Genomic DNA, 8,000 nt, shown 5'->3' with positions numbered 1-8,000 from the left:
GTGTGTGTGTGTGTGTGTGTGTGTGTGTGTGTGTGTGTGTGTGTGTGTATGTGCGTGTATAAAACATAGCATGTTTAGGATGAGGTGACCAATAATTGTGAAAACACTAGAATTCCTGGATGGTGGTAGAGTGCTTCACAAGATCTCTTCTACCCCCAAAATAGTGAGGGCAGTAAATGAACACTGGAATTATTCTCTCAGAGGGGGAAAATCTGTACGGAAATCCAGTCCATCAGGAAGGTGTTACTAAAGCCTTGGTTTATAGTGCTTCCCACTTTAAAGGGGCTAAGCAGTTTCCTATTCCCTTTCAGAGTTCTTCATAAGAACCAACTGTGTACACGGAAATTTAGGCTTGTTGCTCCATTTCACTCTGCATGTTCTCCCCAGCTAAACAGTACTCCAAAGTTCCCAAGACCCTCAGAACCATTCATCCTCCCCCAAATTAACACTGTGATCCTAGGAGGATTCTGAGGCATACAAATTGCTCCCTTTAACCTATTTACCCATCCTGCGCTCCCACACTCTCCTGCACCTTCCCCACGGGCCCTGAGTTATCCTCTGCAGTGCCTCTGGGCACAAAGGCATCTCAGCCTGGACCTCTTTCCTGATCTTCAAGTTCAATGTCATGTGAAGGTTTGTTGAAAATTGTCACAACACCATTACTTTCCTTTGCTTGTGTAGTGAAGCGTTTTTTTACAAGTGGTAAAGCTTTCTCACAGTCACGTGGATAAACACATACGACAAGACAGTGGAATTATACAATGTCAGACTCTTCCAGACTTCTCTCCCACGGAATGGAAAGATAGTTCACGAATCCCTGCCCTCACACGAATCTCTCTCTGGCTTTCCATTATGGAATCACGCAATCGGGTCAACCGCATTGAAGTTTTGGGAGTGCATTCTCTTCGTCAGCTACAAATTCCATCTGGAAAGACTTTACAGCCCATTGCTGGGAGGCAGAGGCAGGCAGATCTCTTAGTGCCAGGCCAGCCTGGTCTTCAGAGCAAGCTCTAGGACAACCAGGGCTACACAGAGAAACCCTGTCTCAAAAATAAAAACAAACAAACAAGACAACAACAACAAAAAAAAAACCAAAGACTTTTATGAAATCCAGGTCTTAAAAAGAGGGTGGGAGGCAGTTTGAAAGCAATTGATTCAGAGCAATCAAGTATGTTAATGAAGTGAGCAAACCAGCACAGAATTTAGTATCACGGTGTCTGCTGTGTGCATCTGACTGAGCTAGCCTTCCTGCATAAAAAATGCTATTAAAATAAGCTAAAGTAATGTGCTTTATGGTGGCTTCTCTCCCTCTGGAATCCATTGTGGCAAATGATTAAGGACAGAGAGCTTGGAGTTGAGCAAAGCCGAGTTAGAAGCCAAGTCTTGCGGTTTCTTGGGAGCCTCTCTTTGGGCCCATTGTTTTGCCTATTTTAGGATTTCTCTTCATCTTTTGTAAATTTAGGATTCCTTTCTACCTGTCTCCGAGGCAGCTATAGAATTTAGTGGAGAAGTACAAACTTCACAAATATGAAACTTCACGTGGTGAGAGGGGGAGAAGACTTAAAGACAGACAGGAGGGGAGGAGGAGTTGGAGGAGAGGGAGAAGCGACAAAAAGAACAGAGGGCAAAGAAGTTCTGACATCACACTCATAGGGCTGTTGAAAACAATCACAGACTGTGAAGCTGTCTGAAGCCATGAGTACAGAACAATGGAGCCCCCCTTCCCCACCTACAGTTAAAACAGTTAAACACCTACAATTAAAACTTGATGCAAAATACTCACTCAGTATTTGACCCCCACATTTAGAACTGGTTTACATTTGTTGAATTTAACTGTGCCAGATATATGTACCTAAAAATTCCTTTCTGAAAGAATAGTTATTCTATGGAAGATTCAGCTCATTCTGTTAGGAGACATACTTGCTATGGTCATTCCTTCGCAAAATGGTGCAATTGTCATGAAAGGAAGCTGAAATCCTATTTAAGGATCAAAGGCGTTTTTGGTATCATCTTAAATAAAGCAGCTACCGGATCCCTAAGACTCCATGGCTTGTCATAAGGGCCTGATAATAAGAATTTTTATGACTGTGTGTAATTAACTTGGACATCTTTTGCTTATATCGCTGTGTTTCTCCTTCATGAAGAAAACATCCTCAGCAATTAATGCTATTTTTTTCCTGTGCGCAATAGACAGATTTTTATGAAGAAAACACACCAGTAGGATGAAAATTAGTCAATATCCACCACCCATGGATATCATAATGATTAATGTGGATCTCCTCCTGATCCATTCAGTTGTGCCTGTATATATTGATCAAGATATCGGCTGCAGGGGACTGTTTGCATAACTAAAAGCTTTTGACAGGCTGCAGTCTCTTTGACTTCACATACAGATTAGGTCCCAAAGTCATGTAGACCTTGGCATTCAGTGAAAAATTACCCAAGGCTATAAACGCATCCAATTATGTTTTGAGATAGTTTTTGGGAAGATGTAAACAGCATTTTTGTGGGCACTCCCACATTTCTGTCACAAGATCAAAAACAGCTAGTCTTAGGGCATAACTACAACAATAGGCCCCTCTAGAAATTGTTTTTGAAAGGCTTTTGTGTACCTTACATACTTCCCAGTCACTTGTCAAATTCCATCTGACACAGATAGCTCATTGGTCATTGCTTTTTGTTCAACAGATGCCAGAGTTCGGCCCATTGCACTGCATTTTATTACTTGCTATTTTTAAGGAGATACCTCAGGAGAAACAAACCCCCATCCCCACCCCTTTTTTTTCGGTACAGTGTAATTACTGAAGCACATAAAGTGGTTATAGCAGGAATTTATCACTTTCAGGTGGAAACACTCCCAGCCAAATAAAAGATAGAGTAGCAATGCCAGAAGCAATTTATAACAGGCTCAGTGACATTTTGTGTTGAGAAGCCCCACCACTGAATAAGCATTAAGTCGTAAATCTCTGTAAACGTGATTAAGGCAAGCAAGTTATTCTTTGAAGGGACACTGTAATAAAAGAATGCCGTGATGCAAAGCTGAAAAATTCTGTTGACAAAAATCACCAAAAACAGCTGTCAGTAAAATTTAAAAACAGCTTGTTTAAAATTCTGTTGGAGTCCAGCAGCTGTTTGTTTGCACATAAAACGTTCATTTAGGAAATGAGTACTGGCCCTACTTGGGGTTTCATTGTACTTCAAAATTCTGTAGCCAATTTAATCAAATTCATGCAATGATTAAAATTTCTTTCAAAAGACAAGTGAGAAGTAACCAATATATTTGAATATACCTCATAAACATGTGTTCAATAAATATGAGAGGAAATAAATGACTATATACCATTAAAATAAAAGTTGTGATCAATTATAAATTGCATTTCAGCTTTTTTATTATAAATGCTATTGGGAGAATTATGCCTTGTTTGTGTTGGATTGATTTCATTAGTATTGGTTGAACCCTTAAAAAGGCCATGAGGCAATGCACTTAAAACTGAATCAAAATTCAGTTTCCTAATCTAATAACTTTATGTGAGATTATTAAATCTCACCTTGATCTTATTACATATGCCTTTATTTAGTAACTGTTTTTACTACCTCAAAAGATGCCTTACATATTTTATATATGAAATAATAATAGACAATGTCTTCTAGTATATGAATAAAAAGCCCGTACACAGCATAGTTGCTTACATCATAATGTTATTGATACATCCCAGCACTTTGAACCTTGCATTCAGGAAAGCTTAGATTCAAGAATTATAAAATAACAAATCCATTATTTTGTCTGAAATGAAACAAATTTATTTATAATCGAATAATAGAAGGAAGTCATTGTGTTTGTGCTCCCCTCTAGTCCTAGTTACTCTAGAGGATGAGGCATGAAAAGGCAGAGTTTAAGATCAACCTGGAGCAAATAGAGGATTCTGGGCAAGCCTGGGCTACACAGCAAGTTCCCCGTCAAAAGCAAGCTAAAACAAAGGGGGACTGGTTGGCATACATCCTTAATCCCAGCACTGGGAAAGCTGAGCCAGGAGGACCATATCATAGTCCATATCATAGACCATATCATAGTTTGAGATCAGCCCAAGCTATCATGAAACCATGTCTCAAACATGCAAATGCACATATTTATTCTACTGGTTTTAGTCCCTCGAAAAGACTGTAGAATCCTAATTCATTATGTAATCATCACACCACTCTATAGTGTAGGTACCATTATCATCCATCTTGACCGAAAAGAAAACAGGGTCCTTAAGTATCAGTGGCTTTCCCAGGGATACACAGCTTACAAGCAGGACAGGGCAGAAATAGATCCAGGTATCTTTGACTTCAAAGCCCGTACATTCAGAACATATGTAACCTAGTGCCAGTTCAGTTCAACTTCAAAGGATGACGTTTAAGGCCAAATCTATTGAAATGCACACTAACTCCCAGACAACTGTGTATTGTACATTACAGAACTTTTACGTGATAGTCTCTCCTTGCAGAAAACGGGCTGCCTAGTCGCTGACAAGGCTAATGAAAGAAACAGTGGAAAGCGTAGTGTAATAAAGTGTTTGGTTCCATATGTGATAACATAAGTGTCAAAAGAGGTCAAGGGAAAGACTGTTTAAAATTGCTTTAAGAAGTCTGATGGGGGGCCTGTGCAGTGGCACACACCTGTAATTCCAGCACTCCAGGCCAGCCTGGTCTACAGAGTGAGTCAGGGACAGCCAAGGCTACACAGAGAAACCCTGTCTTGAAAATAAAAAAAAAAAAAAAAAAAAAAAAGCAAACAAAAAGACTGGTGTGGCTATGGTTAACTCTGTGGGGGAGGGGAAAGAGGAACTTGAAGCCTGGAAAATAAAGCAGTTTGAAACAGAAGGGAGGAGGATTCTTTCGGATGGGCAAAATTGTGAGCACACACACAGACAAACGGACAGGGAAACATTGCATCCATTTTCCTGAAGATCTGAGACGCTGAACGGAAGCATAGAATGTGTTTTCTACAGTCAACAAAAGCCAGACAATAGCAATCTGTTTCGTTCAGCCTAATTCATATTAGATAGTAGCAGCTATAGGATCTACAAATCTGGATTCATTGAGGAACTGACAAAATCTGGGGAGAAACCAGTGAAAAGTCACCTTTGCAGAAGGAGACTCGCAGAAATCAGCAGCTAATGGCTGAGACTTTTGTCCTCTCATGTGTCACCCTCAGAGACACCTGGTAATGTTGTGCTCACATAGTCAGAGAAAAACACTTTAGTCAAATCAAAGTAAAGAGAGTAAAATGAAGAAACTAAAACAGCTCAGGGGTAGTTGAGAGGGGAAGCAAGCATCGCCACATTAAAAATAATCGTTGATTCACATGTAGTTGGGGTTTTTGCTTCTGTGTTTTCAGATGGGTTATGCAGCCCTAGCTGACCTATACTTACTGTATAGACTGTCCCCAAAGTTGCTGTAGCTCTCCTGCTGGTACCTCCCAAAGAAGGGCAGGCCCACAGCACCAAGGCCCATTCCCATCCACACCTCTCTAACTTTGGCATCCTCCACGGCCTGTGGTACCTGGTATATGTAAGGCTTACAAGAACCACTGATTGAGCCAAGCACGGCGCACACCTGTGATCCCGGTTGTCAGGGAGGCAGAGGCGGGTGGATCTCTGTGAGTTTGATGCCAGCCTGTTCTACATAGCCAGTTCAGGACAGCCAAGCCAAGGCTATTCAGAGAAACCCTGTTCCTCGACACCCCCCCGCCCCAAAAAAAACCAACCAAACAAACAAACAAACAAAAAACACCACTAACAACAATGGTAACAAAAGAACCACTGATTAAGTTTTTCAGGAATTTTACAAGCTGTTTGTTTAAAATAACTACAAAAATCACTTGTGAATATGAAATTCACAATTTGTTACTGTTGTTTATTTTGATTTTCTGAGATGATTCTCCTGTAGCCCAGGCTGGCCTCAAACTCCTGAAGTACTTCAGGATGCCCTGGTCCTCCTGATCCTCCCGCCTCTACTCCGGAAATGTTGGGATGTCACGTATATATTACCACTCGCAGCTTCAAACAGATTATTATGTTTTAAAACAAGTGTAATAAATACTGAAAACATCACTTCCCAAATATTTTACTATATTTTCTTTATCTATGCTTCTGATATTATTTACATTTTTTTATCTTTTATCACTAAATACTATAGAATGTGAAAAGATTTCTTTGTACACCTCTTGCCAGCCCGACGTTCAGTGACATCACCCTGGTAGTTGGAATTAACCAATTAACCATGTTGAAAGCATTTGCACTTAACACGCACAAGGGCGTGGGCGTGTCACGTTTGTTGCTATCATGTCGTGAGTAGCCACCCCATGAATGTCGTTCTGTAGTTCCTGCAGCTTACAGGCGGGAAATGATGGAAATTAGGAGGAATGGCTAGAGCTTTCAGAGCAAGCTGAGACTTCCAAACTCACCGGGGGTGTGGAAAAGAGTTTTTCCGTTGTGTTACAATGACCTCTTTTTAAAGAGATTGCTGGTACCAGACAGGGGTGGAAACTCAGGCGTTGCAAAGCTGGCAATGATACCGAAGTGTTAAACGCACATGCTCATGGCAGAGTTCGGGCAAATGCCGGTTCCTGATCTGTTCACGGCCCGAAACGCAGGTCCCATGGCTGATCCTTGGAAGTCAGTGACTTGCACTGGTCGAGCGGGCTTCTTGGGGGAGAAGAGGAGTCCTTCTTTCCAAGAGTAAACAATGCCTCTCAGAGATTCATGGTGGAGAATGGGGTGAGAGAGCTTATTTCATGAATCAGGGACATTATAGGCCTTGGTCAGTGGGAGGGTTTTCGGGGGTGACTGTGTTTGATTCGCTGGGGCCATGAGTGCTAGGGATGCTTCATTTACATGCAGCGGCACAGTCCTGTCATAAGAGGGGTAAGGAAATACTCAATTATCCTATGGGCAGCTGGGGTGGGGTGGGAGCAGGAACAGGACTCCAAGCAAGGAAAAAGGTCATTGGGTGAAAGCTGAGGTACCAAGACGTCTCCTTAGCATAGAGGGTATTTCCGGGAATCCCCAGGTCCACACTGCGCAGGTTTCTCATCCGGAAAGGGTGGGGCCTGCCATCTCCCTGAGGGCTATGTGACACTCCTTAGATCGTCTGGAGTTTCCCCAGGTCGGGCAGAGAAGAGGGAGGAAGCCCATCATTTTAGCACCGAGCTCGGGGGCGGGGGGGGGGGGGGGCTATCTGGTAATGCCAGAGTTAAAGCTCACCAGCAGCGTCCAACCCATAAAAGTCAGTCATATCGCCTTGCAGTGTTCAAAATAGAATCAGAGGGGGGAAAAAAAAACATATCAAGATATATGTTGACATATATACACTAAGAAAGGCTGCCGTTTAATGTCTACCAGCACATCAGGGCCCCTGCCCAATATGACATCCAGTGTCTTCCCTGACTACCATGCTATAGAGGTTCAGTCTGTTCTCACAATTACTCCCAAGCACAGTACTGCCAGAATAATATGGCATATTTGCTCACGTCTCAAGGTATTTTTTTGTATCCAACAAGCTCTCTAACGTGATCAGTTCTTCAAAGGTTCTTAGCTTAGCTTCACTCTACACACTTTCCCCCCACTGTCTTCTGGAGAAAAATAAACGGAACATGTAAGTGGGAATGGGAGTAGGGGCACTAGAAAGCAAAAGCAGCAGGATCTCACTGTAACCAAACACTCTACCACTGAGATACACCTCAGCACCTAAAATTTCTTTAAAAAAAAATTTTTTTTTTAAGTTTTTAAAGATGAGTGTGGTAGAGTAAGACTGCAATCCCAGGACTCAGAAGCTGAGGTGGAAGAATCAAGAGTTTGAGGCCAGCCCTGAGCTGCATAGAGAGTGCAAGATCATCCTGGGTTAAAAGAGGACAGCCTATGTCAAAGAAACAAACAATATAACATTTCACATCAAATTTCTATGATGAGCTGGCTTGAGGAAATACTTAGTGAGACAGTTGGCTACGTGAGTAAATA

The 8,000-nt window shown here is 41.9% G+C and overlaps 1 protein-coding gene across 5 annotated transcripts in view; it reads right to left on the bottom strand.

Moving 5' to 3' along the window:
• Window positions 1-8,000, bottom strand: part of Bard1 (BRCA1 associated RING domain 1) — a 184,081-nt gene that overhangs the window by 85,212 nt on the left and 90,869 nt on the right. The gene's annotated exons all lie outside the window — the stretch shown is intronic.

This window comes from Psammomys obesus, unplaced genomic scaffold (assembly GCF_907164565.1).
Source record: "Psammomys obesus unplaced genomic scaffold, mPsaObe1.curated_primary_1811, whole genome shotgun sequence".
In the NCBI taxonomy this organism is placed as follows: domain Eukaryota; kingdom Metazoa; phylum Chordata; class Mammalia; order Rodentia; family Muridae; genus Psammomys; species Psammomys obesus.
The sequence above is the reverse complement of the archived record's forward strand: the minus strand, read 5'-3'. Positions and strand labels throughout refer to the sequence as shown.